The following is a 16,144-nucleotide window of genomic DNA, read 5'->3' on the forward strand; positions in this document are numbered from 1 at the left end:
ATATATTGCCTATATTAAAGCATATTATGTACATTATAAGTGCTAATGTAAGGTACATTCAGGTAAATAATCTAAAGTGAAAGATGGAACAAATGTATCCCTCATGCAACCTTAATGACTTTAATGGAATTACATTAGGGATGAATTTGGTTCTATATGTATAACAAAAATAATTCAAATGTACAGTTTCACATTAATACAAGATTTTGTCTGCCAGCATTGATAGACCAAATAATGGAACCATGCAGTTAAATCAGTAGGGATAACTGTTTTAATTAATGACAGCAACATACTTCCACTGCTTATGTAGCTGTTTACTGTGACAGACACAACTGTGCACAAAAATGGAACTATGTAGACCAGTGAGGAAAATATCATTTTGCTTTACAGATGTAACAGCTTGCTTTATCACTGTTTGCAGTCTCTGCTGGCAAATGTGATTTTGTGCAAATGTTGAACTGTTCAGTTCAATTAGTGAGGAGACCTAATGTTTTCTTTATTTATACAGTTGAGTTTGAGTCATAAAGTTCAGATCCAAATCCAAGCACACTTACAACTAGGTGTTCTAATTTTGTCCATGGTCCATTTCAGAATACAGAGATGATTACAATTTTAAAAATATTTTCATCTGGGTCCAGATATGATTGTCTTCCAACTTTACGAAGAACTGGATTCAAGTGTTCTCATTTTACTGCAGTTTTTTCTTTGGCACAAGTTTGCACCAATCATCATAGACTGTAAGACAAATTCTATTTCAGGCTGCATGTGTTTAAAGTTAAGTATGGAGCTTGAGTGCTTTCTTGAAGAGGATTGTTTTCTTAAATAGGGGCCTCAATTAACAAGAAATAAAGGAAAGTCACATGCTGGACTTGTTCATGAATATAATGTAGAAACATAGGTGCTGGGGGTGATGCCATAGCCCCTGGCTTGAAGTGGTTTCCGTTATGTACAGGGTTTACAAATTGGTTCAATGGCTACTTTAAAAATTGTTCCAGGACCCCTGTGTAGAAATGTTTCTAACTTTTAAATGACCATGTTGATTATTTTTAAACATAACAAAGTGATCCCTCATTGCGGGCTAGTTTCATGACTAGTTTGAAATTTTAAACTTTGGTCTTTGAACAAATTTTAGATAACAATGTTATCAATTGTCCTTTGTGACTAAGTCTAAACTGACTGAAATTATTTTATTCATTCAATTTGAAAAATGGATACATGACCGGTTGCAAGAAAACAAAATGTTTGTAACAAAATGGCCCTTTGGCGACTCAGAGGAACATGTAACTTAGCGTTTACAGTTCCATTCTAGGTTGAAAAACAAACAGATTCAAACTACAGTTGTATTGCATAGTGCTTAAAACTACCAAGAGGACACCCTAGATACAAAATAGCTCTTGTTGGCTACATTTTTCATAATCATACAATTTTAAATAATCACAGACATAATCCAACTTTCAAACAACAAAACCAAAAGGTATATTTAAACAATATTTACTGTAAATCAAGGCATTGCATGTATTTCTCTGTTATATTATATAGCCATAACTATGCTAAAAAATCAGCCACTCTTAATTATTTAGTTTTTCCCAAGAGAATCCCAACAATTATCCTCACATAGACTTCTGCATTCCCTTTTGGTTATCATTTTAAAAAAAAAAAGTTCCAAAGAAAGAAATAATATTGCTTGAACAATGAAGATATTTCTTTATTAGGGAAGTCAAAAGATTGGAATCTTTTGGTTGGAAAGGAGAAGAGTCTTTCACATGTGTTAAAAATATATAAACTAATGCATTATACACAGAAGACCAGTCAAATTTTCCTGGTTACCTTGTTCTACAGGAACAATGCTCAATACAATTAAATGGCAACTAATTGTAAATAGTTAAAAGGACATTAGTTTTTAGGCATCTTGTAGCATTCCTGTGGTATTCACTGTCACAAGATAGTCTTGAGTGAGAACTCTGTACACATAAAGAAAAGATTTAGAACACATCAGTTAGAATAATGCCTGAAGCTACACTAACTACAATAAAATTATAAGGCAGACAGTCTTCATGCTTCAGGGAATAAACTTCTTCCAACTGGGATCAGGAACAAATCGGGAATTGTTCTCTATGGAATATCACACAAATAAATTATTGGGAGGTTGTGTCTCCCTGTGAAATATCCAGCGTTATCTACTGTCAGAAACACAATACTGAATTAGCTGGATCATTGGTTTATTCTGGTATGGAAAGGCCTATAATCTAGTGAATTGCTAATTCAGCCCTCAGTCTTTGTAGTGCCACATGAGTGCTTCTAATTATGTGTTTCCCACTATTTTCCCCATCCAAGATATTTAGGGTTGTTGTGGTCCTTGACAAAACCTGTTAAAGTGCTAGTCAAACACTCCTTAGTTATTCTCCTGCATAGGCTAGGGACAGCTTCTCTTTTGGTTGGATCCCTATAGTGTCTGTTTATCTCCTCTCTCTAATGTTATTATGTGGGAGGATTTATAGATTCCAAGGCCAGAAGGGACCATTATGATCACCCCATCTGACCCCCTGTAAAACACAGGCAATTGAACTTCCCCAAAATCATTTTTAGACAGATATCTTAGAAAAACAACCAATCTTGATTTTTAAAATTGTGCATTATGAAGAGTCGACTGAGACCTTTGGTAAATTCTCCCAATGGTTGATTATTCTCACGATTAAACATTTACTCCTTATTTCCAGCTGGAATAGTGTCTCCTAATGATTTGGGCTCTGTCTTGAAAGACAGTCTTTCTGTAGTAGGAGAGAGAAAAAGTGTGCTTCATAGGGAGCAGAAAGACTGCACTTTCCTGCTCATTCACAAAGAAATCCAGTCTTGGAACTCTAAGTGACTGATGTGTATGTTTTTGGTGGGTGGTCTGATGGGGCAAAATGTGAATTTATGCTGCAAACTTTTGGCAGCTCTACTCCATCTAAAGAAAGAATCTAAGTGTATCTCTCAAGAGGGCTTAATAAAATGCTTATTCAAAGACAGACAAGTATATACAGTTTTCAGGATCAGTGAAGAGTTTAAAGAGAAAATAGCATCCAGAAGGTAAGGCATTCAAGTTACACTCACAGTCTCCTAAAAGGTGACCTTGTTGCAGACTAAAAATCAAAACCAATATCCTCAAATAAATAATAATAAAAACAAAATTAAAACAAACAAACAAACAAAAAAACACCACCACCAATCCTGAATGACCTTCAAGATGCATGCAGTGGTAAATGACAGATACTCAGCATTTTAAAAATCATTTTAGGTGCTTAAATTTAAAGCTAGGAGCCTAATTTTAAGTGTCTGTGTTTGAAAATCTTAGCCAAACCTTTTTAACACAAGGACTTTATCTTTTTGTCATTTGTTTTTGAGCCCTCTACACATGTAGAGAACTATTGCCCAGATTTTGATACCTTTCCTCATGGTGAGCAGTACATTACTCCACATTGATTTTTGAGAGAATAGACAAGGAATAAAGTTCTAGTCAGCATAAGAATCGGAATCAGAATTTGGCCTTATATAAGCAATAGCAATATATAATAATAAACTCAGCAGAACATTTTTAATTACATGACATGTCACCAAAATATACTATTTAATTGAAGCCAAAACATTTTGTGGGGAGTATCAGTTTCAACAAGTTTTCTTCAAGAAGAGTGTTTTGATCCAGGCCTCTTTGGTTTCTTCTGATTGGGCTGTATGTGTGCATGTGTGTGTGAGAGAGACAATCAGAATTCAAATCTGAATTGAAAAGCTCAGTTTTTTTATCTGAAAACAGACATTTTGCCACAACTAGCATTTTGCCAGCAGAACTTCTGTGAGTCCTCTCGGTTTCTCTGTGTGTATTTTTTCAGTCACTACTCCCTACTGTCATGGAAATTGGCATTGTTTAAGTGCAATACCGTGGTGTACTTGTCTCCTATTTCAGACGTGTTATATTCACTCCTAAGAAAGGCAATAGCAATAGCCCTGTATATCTTATAAAGACACAAACATATTAATGGAGGATAATCTGTACTTTCTCTGGGTGAGTGTCTAACTTGCTGCTTCATGCCCATCTATACACATGTGAAACTCAGTGAATGTTTTCAAAGCAAAGCTCTTTTTAAGGTTATTTCTATAGAAATGACTTGTTCCCCTCACCCTCTTTGGTAATGTTTATGAGTCGTGATTTTGAAGGTTAAGGAAGCAAGTGCTTGCAAGCACGCCATAAATTAAAGCTGCCTGTATAGAATTCATGACTCTTGTTTCACACAGTGGAGAAAAGGAAACTGTCATTGTCTCTGTCCTTTTCAGGCTCGGGTTGATGTGTAGCAGCAGGTGCCTTTGAAAGAAATGTTGTTGGCACTTGTAATGGCAGACTGCCCAAAGTTGCATCCTTTTTTATTTAGGAAAAGGCCATTGTGGGGTTTTTTTTTTGTTTGTTTGTTTTTTTTTATGCCAGTCTGTCAGGGGAGATCTTCGTAGAAGAGCTCAGACAGATTAAATGGAATAAAAGGTTGAGGAAACATGTCTGCACTGAAGAGTTCATGGGCATCAGGTCACTCTTAAATATAGTTATAAACTTGAGTACCATCTCCATAATTGCTTGAGTCATAGCAAACTGAGAGCACTTTAGACTTTATTTCTGTTGTTGTCTTTTTTGTTTTGGTTTGCTTGGGTTTTTTTGTTTATTCATGTTATTGGGTGTATAAAAGGAAAATAAAAACAGATAACCTTTCCATTCACAGGAACATATATAACTCTGAACCTTTTACATAAATAATTATGCGGAAGTAGGTGACAAAGAGAAAAATAATGTAATTTACCAGAGGTAACTCATGTAATCTGACACACAGGCACTGGCTTCCTCCAGGCCCCAGGGTGCTCAGTCCCCTGCTCTCCCCCCACGCCACCTCCTTCCTCCAGAGCCCCACCCCTGGCCCACCTCTTCCCCTCCTGCTCTGCTCCCACCCCACTTCTTCTTGCCCAGTTCTGCCCCCTACTGTGAGTGTGCCCTGTCCCCGTTCCTCCCTGCCTCCCCCCTCCAGGAGAAATGCCTCCTGCATATTGCAAAATAGCTGATCATGGCGGGCTGGAGGCACTGGGAGGGAGGGAGGGGAGTTGATTGGCGCAGCTGCCACTGGACAAGAGGCACTGGTGTGGGAAGGGGGAGCTGGCTGCCAGCTGGCTACTAAGCACCCACTAATATTTTTCCATGGGTGCTCGAGTCCTGGAGCACACACGGAGTTGGTGCCTATGATCTGACAGATTTCTTTGGAAAAAAACCAAACAAACCAACCCAGCAATTCTGAAAAAAAAAACATCAGAACTTAACTAGGCTAATCAGCATTTACAGATTTTCATGGATAATGCTGCCAGAGTGACACACTATAAGGTAACATACAGTAGCAAGATGTCAAGGTAATGCCATTAATTCAGATGTGTTAATGAATATAAGGGATCAGTTAATGCGTTTTTTCCCATGTTCATGGAAAGTGGGGATAACTGTCCCTGACAAAATGCTATCTAAGGGCTTGTCTTCACTACCAGAGAGACTGACGCTGCTACAATAGATGCAACGGGTGTCGATTTAGCAGGTCTAGTGAAGACCCACTAAATCGATGGCAGGGCACTCTCTGGTTGACTCCTATATTCCAGCTCCCCGAGAAGAGCAAAGTAAGTTGACGGGAGAGTGTTTCCTATCAACGTAGTGCAGTGAAGACACTGAGATAAATAAATCGACCTAACCTATGTCGATTCCAGCTACTTTATTCATGTAGCTGGAGTAGCATAACTTAGGTCGACTTATCCCGCCAGCGAAGACAAGCCCTAAGAATAAGGTAGTTAAATAGGGACTGTTTCTGAACCTATTGAAGTTAATGACAATATTCTTAATGAGTGCAAAATCAAAGCAATAACTGGTAAATAGGACACAAAAATGGACTGAAATTTTAGAAATAGAACTGTGCAGACCTTCTGTTTACAAAGCCAACCACCATATAACATTCTATGTTTTGTAACAAACTTGGAGTCCTGGCCCAGTTTGTCCAAAGGTAGGCTACAGTGTGCAAACCTTCAGAGCAAACCTGGTTCTGTTCACAGATAACGCCAAAACTATACAAATGTGTCATTTCCCATAGATTTGACACAAGAACTGATGAAAGAGCATTGTTTTGACTGAGTTTCATTTGAAGATATTGGTGCACTCAAGCCCACACCGACCAACTCTCAAGTGTTATGCTTTGGGTGGGACATCCCACATCTGGCCCTGGTTTTTAAAGTTGCTCTGTGGTCCTGCATTGCCATTGCAAAGTCCAGGTGATACCACTACAACAGACACCACTACAAAAGGGGGTGGGTCAGGCAGGAGAGTTAACAAGCCTCAGCATGTCCACACAAGACACCTCACAGCTGGGAATAATGGCGATCAATCTATCGGATAGCGTGAGTGTGTGTGTGTGTGGGGGGGGGAAATAACTAACTAATAACCCCTCCTCCTTCAGGGATATGGGATGGTACATCCTAAGCATTTGGCATCCTGGCAGGATCATCATAGCTTCATTCAGGGAGGGTTCACATTTATGTGTGCTGCACTGAGTGGCAACTGTCACAGTATGAGCAGAGTGCTTAGCAGCAGCAGAGCTCAGAGGCTGGAGGTGGTTGCAGCAGAAATGGCACAACAGAAGATACCTCTGTATTCGTGCCTAATGATTCCCAAGTGTTCTCTTCAGACACTTGTTTCTTGGGCTTTAGCAAAGGGATTTAAAAGGAATGAGAATCATTGTTTAGTTTCGTTATAACAAGTCCTACGCTATTTGAATGTTTGTACATTCTGTCACAGTTCAGGGCAACTGCACCTGTATTCTCTCTTCAGGGTCTAGCAAGACATTCACTCTAAGCTCCAGGCTCCTCAGCCATCACCTCTCTTGGGTGGAGACATACATCTCTCTCCTTCCTGACTGGGGTATTTCCAGGCTGTTCAGTTCACTGACTATTCTGTGATATCCCTGGCAAAAGAAGGGACTGCCTAAACTTTTTTCCTCAGGTACCACAGAGAGTGTAATTGCTCAGGGTTTTAAGTTACCACACACCGCTATTTATAAGCAATCACATTTTTTCTTAAGGTAAAAGCATTACAGAGAAAACATATTAAAACCCATAAATGAACCTACACACATGGTAAGAAGCTTAACAGAGGTCACCCCTCTTCCCCAACTCTAACAGGAGATCTGGTCAGTGATTGCTCCTTCAAGCCCCACACAGGTTTTATAATGTGGTCAAAAGTTCATCACAGCATCATCTCAGAACAAACACTCAATTCATGGGAGCTCGGCAGGCCAAAGACTTCAACCTTTCCCTTTCCCCTGCCCAAGGTCCTGTCCATTTGCTGGATCAGAAAGAAAGCCCTGAGTCAGTTTTAACTCAGGCTATTTAACCAGAAGTGCTTTGTTTATCTGTTGATTCATGAAGAATTGAATGTAAACCAGTATATGTGAGCCTGTATCCCTGTGGACCTCTCTGGAGGTATTATAACATTCATTAATTTGCCTCACCACTGCCCACTGTCCTTAGTTACTGAAGGACTGTGGTCCCCCTTCCCCATGGAAATACATACAGTCCCTCAAGAGTACATAAATATTTGCATTTTAATACCATACATTCCTAAAAAATCAGTAATACTTAGCTTAAGTTCAATAAGGTTTATCTAGGATATTATCATATCTGTCAGACATATATTTTTTTAATAAAACAGTGTGTTCAATTTTTTAAAAAAAAGGTTTACCACATTGTGTGCCTCATTTCAAGGTGTGTTGTCCCGCATTATCCCTCATTTTGAGGGTAACTTTCTCTAATTTCAGATTCTGGTGTTTGAGAGGTAAACTCAAGCCTTAAAGCAAAATTCAGGATAATTTTTCATTTTTTTTCTGTCTGAATCTATGTGAATGACAGAATTCAGAATTGCAAAAAGGAAGATGTTGGAGATGGAGGAATTTGAATGCATGACTTGACATCATAGATGGGCAAACCAGTTGTGAAACATCTGAACTAGCCTAGATCTGTTGTCTCCAATTTATCCAAACCAAAGACAACCACATCTTTTCTAGTGGAACACAACCTTCTTAACAATATTTCATACTAAGCACTCTGCAAATGTTTTCATTAGTGCTAGTTAGAAACAGAATCTTCTTATCCACAGGAAATTCTGAAATTAAAAAATATACATTGTTCCATATCAGAGTGAAAAGCCAAAATTTCAAAATTTCCTTTGGAATGTACATTCAAAAATATTTGGATTCAGAACCATGGAAGAATTTTGTGTCACTAATTTCAAATGGTATTAATTTGATAACAATGATTGATTTTGTTTTGACTTTTATAGTATATTAAAATATTAAGTATAATATTAAAATTAATACTGTAATACAATGTACAAGTCAAAGTAAAATGAATCTACATTATCCAAATGAAACATTTTGACATTATCTAAGTGAAACAACTAAGTCAACATAAAGTGGTTTGACTTTTTCCAATCATACATTTTGTCAAAGTTATGTCTACAAAATGTTTTGGTTTTGACAAAATTGTACCCCAACCCAATCTTTCCCTTATCACCTGTTGCCTCTTTTCCCCCACAGTTCTTCCCAATGTGTGCTGGGTACATGGTGGCTGATGTAGGACTGGTATGGTTCTTGCCTTGTATGTAAGTGTCAGGGGCAGCTCTAGACATTTCGCCACCCCAAGCATGGTGGCATGCCGCAGGGGGCGCTCTGCCGGTCACCGGTCCCGTGGCTCCAGTGGACCTCCCACAGGCGTGCCTGCAGAAGGTCCGCTGGTCCCGTGGCTTCGGTGGAGCCGCGGGACCAGCGGACCCTCCACAGGCATGCCACCAAAGGCGACCGGCAGAGCACCCCCCACGGCATGCCGCTCCAAGCACACGCTTGGCGTGCTGGGGCCTGGAGCCCCCCCGGTAAGTGTAGCTGACTTCAGTTATGAAGTGCATGGTTATGTGGAATTATATCGTACAACAAACTGACATGAAGTGACATACTGTGATTCCACGTGGCATAACATGATTGAACATAACATGACACACCATAACTCCAAAATTGGGAAGAGATCAAATTTGCTTTCAGATTTAATATTATTCTGCCTCCAAATAGCCTGAGTGTTGTGCAGATGTCAAGCAGACTGAGAATGTGTGAGAAGTGCATCATTTGAGGTAAGGACTGTTTGGAATTCCCCCAGGCTCAAACTTGAAAACTTGAGAAGTTCAGCAACACAGCACTGAATTTCCCTTTTTTTCTGGCACCACTAGACATATTTGCTACTGGTGCTGAGTTTAAGTATCATGCTTAGTCTGGATATTTTCTCCACTAGTGGCAGTGAAATATCAGAAAATAAACTTTTTCCCTGAAAAGCAAGTTGCTAGCTGAAATCTGTGTGAATATTCTTGGAAACCCTATGGTTATTTATAGGAAACTAATCTGCCTTAAACCAATCTAAACCCACTTTTATTCTGTTTTGAATTTACATTGACATATAATGTGATATACCTAAGCAAAAGTCTAATTTATGCACTTGGTTACACTCTTGAAGTCCCATGGTGAAATGGCTGGCAAAACTGACTCAGAACCATTATTTTAATGGGTTGCGAGCTGGGATTATCAATCTGTAGACCTACTCCATTAAAATTCAACCTGCAGCTCCTGAGCTACAAGTAGCATGTGTCAGCCCTGTGCGTTTCACACTCTCTTCTGGTTTGCATTATTGCACAACAGCTTGGTGTGATGATGATAATGGTGTTGATACAGACAGACTAACGTAGGCAGATGGATTAAGGCTGATCTACAGAATGATTTTGGTTGTCAGTGCTATGGAACAGAACAAGATTTCTCAAACCAGTGACTGGAATGTCAGGTCAATTATTATTAAGTTTTACAATTAACAATAATTATTCTCCATGCGAAAAAAGCTTTGTGAAGGCAGAGCTAAGGCTGCCAGCTCATGTCAGCATTCTGAGTATATACCACCTTCCAAGAACACTAAAGAGTTAACGTTGCAATGAGCCACAGTCACAATATAGCAACCACCAGAGCAGAGACAGCAGATGCTTAAACTTGAACAGAAACAAAACAATCCATTTTTTTTGTGTGTGGCAAACCTCACCCCCTCAAAGCTTTGAAGGCCTCCTAAATCTATAAGGAATTTGGAGCCCATATGCCACAAACTTTAGGAGGCACCCTGGGGTCCTCACCACACCCTAAGAAGCTCACCACTTCCTAAAGGAGCACAATTAGATTGCCAGCCTGTCCGAAAGAGGAAACATAGGCAAGTCAGCTTTGAACCAGGCAGATGAAGGTATTGATGACTGGGGTTGAGATATACATTGTATTACAGTAGAACCTCGGAATTAGGAACACCTCAGGAATGGAGGTTATTCATAAGCCTGAAATGTTTGTAACTGTGAACAAAATATTATGGTTCTTTCAAAAGTTTACAACTGAACATTGACTTAATTCAGCTTTGAAACTTACCCATGTAAAAGAAAAATACTGCTTTTAACTGTCTTAATTTAAATGAAACAAGCACAAAAATAGTTTCCTTACCTGTCAAATCTTTTCCTAAACTTTCCCTTTATTTTTTTGTAGTGCTATTGGCATCAGTTGGGTACAGAGTGGTCAGATGGCTTCAATGATTACTCAGGTTAGTAAGGAGGTTAGCCAGAAGGAAGGAAGGAATTACTATCTACAATTCCCCATAGCACTGCAACTTCAGTCGACAGAGATGGAGAGAACCTACCCAGTTAGGCCCAGATCCTCAAAAGTATGTAGTTAGTTAATGGGAGTTAGGCACCTAAATGCCCATGAGGATCTGGACCCTAATAACTTGAATGAATGAATGAATGAATGAATGAAAACTTGGCCCTTGTTTTGCCATTGACTTCAATGGAGCCAGGATTTGACCACATGATTTCCAGAAACTGCTGTTAATGGGAAGCCTACACAAAGGGTGTGTCTTACAATATGTTTGTTCTAAAAGTGGCCGGTCTTCAAATAGAAATGCAATAGGCACAATTCAAAATCAGCCTGTGACACATTTGTGAAATTGTATGTGTGAAGGAGAAATGTCTTTGACTCGTGATGTCTCAAGGGGTATTTGCAAACAGGCATTGGAGTTGTTTTTATTCCTATCATTGAGTGCCTAGCTATTGAGAATTCCTAGGGCTCTCTGGGCTTGTCTACACAGTGCCAGCAAGGTGCACTAGAGGAGTACTAAGTTCACATTGATGTAATCCTATTTCAGACCTCCTTTGAAAGGAGGTAAAGGATTACACAGCTGAACCCACCACTGGAATATGTGATTTATAAGAATACTTCAGCTACAAGAACACATTTCCAGAGAACTGATTCTTGGCAATAGTCTTAATCGGGTTCTCTCCCTCCCCTGCATTTAACAAACACTCTAAAATTGGAGACATCCATTTTTATTTAAAAAAAAATAATTCTTCAGATTTAATTTGGTCTTTATGATCTCTTTCTCACAGTATGTCAGGCAAGGTTAAACTATTTGTACTGAAACCAATGCAGAATTCTAGTCTTTTTTTAGTCTACATTGTTAGCTTAATGTGCTGATGTGGTAGGAGAGAAGCAAAGTGAAGGTACAAGAAGGCTGAAGGGCTACCTGCTTCCTACTGCACTTTCTACTGAAAGAATTCTCTGAGCTGTAAGAACACTTTTTTATTGCCACGGTGAGGACATTCTTAAGAGTGATGAACACTACAGAAATCCTGAATGTTATTTTCTGCCACTGTAGAATTTTTACAAGGAAAGGGACAAGGAAAGAGTTTTTACAAGGAAAGAGTTCATGGATGGTTACAATTTCATAGGCTATAAATGTGCATTCAAAACAATAACACATTGGCAAAAATAGTCTAAGCACTGTGATCACTGACTGCTTATTCCCTTTATATGTAGCATGTAACAAAAAAGATGGGTCTCATGAATTTTTGCAATATGTCATTTTCTTAAAAAACCTTAATCAGAGAAAACATGCCAAAATACAGTACCATCTTTATTGCAGAATGTAGCAACCATGTTTCTTGATAGTCAATTCAATATTTTTGTTCAAGTTTAAATTGATTGCTTGGGAAATGAATGATAAACATTTTTTTAAATTGAAATCTAAGGCAGCTGGATGCTTAACAGGAAAGCTGAGTATGTAACTAGTAATACTTGAGAGGTTCTCCAAAATCTTGAAAGCTTCCAAAACTATGATGATTATAAATTTTTACAAGTTTTAGATAATTATGCATGACATTTAATAGAAATCTTCCAAAGTGGCGGGCTGGAGCTTATCTGAGCTCAAATGAAATTAACCATTAAAAGTAAATTTCATATGCAAACCTGCATTGTTTTGTGAAACTGTTATTACAACTATAATTTTACAAAGCTGATAAAACTCTAACTAATATAAACAGTGAGAAGTCATCTGTCTTTTTAGTCAGAAGATTTAACATTTTTTTTAATTTTCTTTGACTTCTCTTGCCTCAGTAAAATTGCTGTCTTTGATGCAAATACTTATTTGCTTTGACACAATTTTCTTACATCAGAGCCTTAACCACATCAAATAACGTTTGTGTAATCACAGCATTTTAATATGGAAGAGTTTTGCTTGATATTTGATAATAAGAGATCTAAACCTGCTCCCACTAAAGTTAAGAGCAAAATTCCCATTCAGTTCAGTGTGGTGCAGGATGAGGGCCTACGTGAATGGATTACATAGTGGATATGATCAAACAAAGAGATCAAAAGAATTTTATCTATCCTGCATGCTTTATTCCAGCTAAATTCCCATTGGGTAAATTGAATCTGAGGTGTCTTCATAATAAAAATAATACTTTATCCTCACATAGTGCCTGCTATCTAATGACCTCGAAGTGCTTCACAAATACTAATGACACACAGAACTCAAAAATAGCTGATTAGATTTTGCTGGTTTTTATTTACTTTGAGCAGAGACCAACTATGGAAAATTTAATCCTGAAAGGAATATATTTGAGAAAATTCTTAGCAACGGAAAAGGGGAGTTGTAATAGAACAATCTAAAATATTGTAGTCAATGCCACCCCTCATATATAATATTGCGCTATGGCAAACTCTAAATCTAATTACACAATGTAAAATCAGTGGGAAAGTTAAACAATCCAATTATAGTCTTCTTTCAGAAGGTTTATTATCTTAGTCTTTTTAATATCAGCAAAAAAAGGAAATGCTAACACATGGAAAATGTAGGAGTAAAAACAATGGTAATTGCTTATTAAAGGAATTTTGAGTGGGAATTATTAAATGATGGCCAGTAATGGAATATCATTAATAAATTGCTTTGAGAGTTATAACTACAAAACATTGATGTAAAAATGTTGGCTAATAATGTGTCTGTTCTAGTTTTAGGATGTGATCCTGAAACCCATCACTGATGTGATGAGAACTGTCCTTACATGAGTAGTCCAATTGAAGTAATTGTTTGCATCCTTTTCTATTGCAAAGATACATAAACAAATGTGCTGGTGCACTGCTAAACTAACTTTACAGAAAATTGGTTTAGGACTAACAATAGCAGCAGCAATAGTGGGAAGTCACTCTGCTCAACTTGATAAAGTTACAGCTTTAAACCTTCATTGGGGCTTAGTCCCAATCCTGCAAAGTCTCATGCATATGCTTAACTTTAGATGTTGTGAGTTCTCCCATTGATTGTAATGAGTCTACTCATAGGGTGAGATTCTGAGAGCCACATCACAGAACTCACATCCCAGGGAAAGGGGGAGTTAAGGTGTCGGTTAGCCACTTTTGCTTCCTCGTGATCTTGGGCTTTTTGGTAAGGCTCCCAGTGTAACTTAGGTCCCCAGATCTGTCTTTCTAAGACCCAACAGACTTCTTGGGCTGTCCTATGGGCCTCAGCACTGCCTGGAATCTCTGCAGCACTACATACAGCAGCTCCACAATGCTACTCCCACCCAACCATATGTCCCTCCCCCCCCGCCCCAGCAAAACCCCTATTCAGAGCTTGTGAGGGTGTCCCCAGAAGGCAATATTATGTCTGTCTGTCTTCCCGCACCAGGAAAATACTTCACCTGCTGGAACTAGGTCATTTAGGGCCCCTTTCACTCTGACCCATTTACCTACCATAAAATGGCTGGAGCAGGCATAAGGATCTCAGCCACAGTGTATAATATTGTGCACATGCTTAAGTCTTTTCAGAATGAAGTCTGTAACTAGGAGCCTTTAAGTATAACATTGTTAATCATGGATAATGTTTATATATTTATTAAAAATGCATTGGTAAGAGTCATTTTTGTACTCCTCATTGTATTATCCTATTACCTATTTTTCTTTCCCATTCAAATTAAAAAAGGTTAAAAGATGGAAAACTGGGAGCAGCTGATCTTTATAATAGAGGATTTGATCAAATAAATCTTCTCCTTTAGGTTAACTTATATTGAAATCTAATATCATGATACATTTTGCCAATTTTATTGGATGTTTATTCCAGGATCTGCTATCTTAGAACCCAACAACATTGCACTGTGGAGTAAATTCAAGCTACAATCCTACAAACATTTCTGTCCATTCCTAACTTCAAGCTTGTGAGAATTCCACTGACTTTAATTGGACTACTCAGATCTTTAAAGAAGAACATGTGTGTAAGTGCTTACAGGATCAGGGCCTATGTGTGAAGTATGTTGGCACAGTTCCCCAGTGTACCATGTGTTGGGATGGTGCTAAGTTATTATGAATTATTGTGGCTGATATGAATAAGTGTGGTAAGCATGAGTTTGGTATGGGTTGGTATGTCTGAATTAGCTAGAAGATTCTGGGAGCAGGGTTCTCTTAGTATTAGATCAATAATGCTGACATTTACTGGAAGTGCACTTGAATGGTTAATAAAGGCTCTGTGTGTGTGTATGTTTCAACATCAAACTTTGGAATATATCAACCGGGGGACTAGGTCACCAAACTAAAGAAGATGTAAAATCATGCGATCAGTGGGCTTGGTACAGGCTGACCTGGGTCAAAATGACCCTCTGGATGGCATCACATTAAGAGATGATTGAGGAGAGGGTAAATGTTGATTGAGCTTTGGTCTGTGTCTGTTTTGCAGCCTCCCTTCTAAAATATTAATTAGAGAAAACCAGTAATGAACACGCACAGAGCATGTAAATGCTAAATGAAGTAAATTAGTTAGTTAGTTCCCCAATTAATATCTGAAGAAGTCCATGATGCTGTGAGACAGAAGGCCTCAGGTAACCAAGACCCTGCTGTGAGGGACCTTTGCGAGATTCTAAAACCAGAAGGCCTTGGGGTAACCAAGACCCTGCTTTGGGGGATGTTTGACAGACCAAGTACCTGAAAGGGGAAAGAAGAGAAGAAAAGTCCCCATCTAGAATTCGTAGCTATGCCTGCTTTGTTTGCCAATCAGGATACTATGTAAGCTCAACATACAGGGCTGAGGATTTAGGCTTGGGGAATTGAGGCTTATTAGAGAGTTGTGTATTTTGTAACCTTTACTGCTTGTGTGATTCTTTCTCAAATAAATTACTATGTATTAAGCATGTTGTTCCCGAATCTTCACTGGTACTGCTAATTATCCACCCTGTTGTGGGCCATTAAAGATCCATGTCAACACCATGGAGATACAAATATGAGTGTTAAATATTTAGAGTCTTATGATATCCTTCTGTTATGTCATACTATGCACAATGGAGTCGAGAGACAACCATATAACTGGTAAGAGCACTTAAGCTGTATCATCCCTCTATTAATAGTGACCAGAAGTCCTCACCATTTATCATACTATATGGTCACTACATGGTATAAAGCAATCTATGGTCTGATCACTGGGGTGGTTGACCATCAGGTGTGTGCTGTTTATTCCTCTGTTTTAAACATCAGAACTTGTTCTGCAAAGTAACTGTTGGCTTAGGCAGTTTTAGCTCTTCCTCTGTGATTTTCCCATACCAGTTACACCATCCATGGAAAAAAAAGGTCAGTGTGCTTGGGGCTTGGGAGAAAAGGGAAATGTCTCTCTTTTTCCAAGGAATCTGGAGCATGCATAGAAGTCCTCACTCCCTGCCATTTCAGCACTGTCTCAG

The sequence above is a fragment of the Mauremys reevesii genome, linkage group 2 (genome assembly GCF_016161935.1).
Source record: "Mauremys reevesii isolate NIE-2019 linkage group 2, ASM1616193v1, whole genome shotgun sequence".
Taxonomy (NCBI): Eukaryota; Metazoa; Chordata; order Testudines; family Geoemydidae; genus Mauremys; species Mauremys reevesii.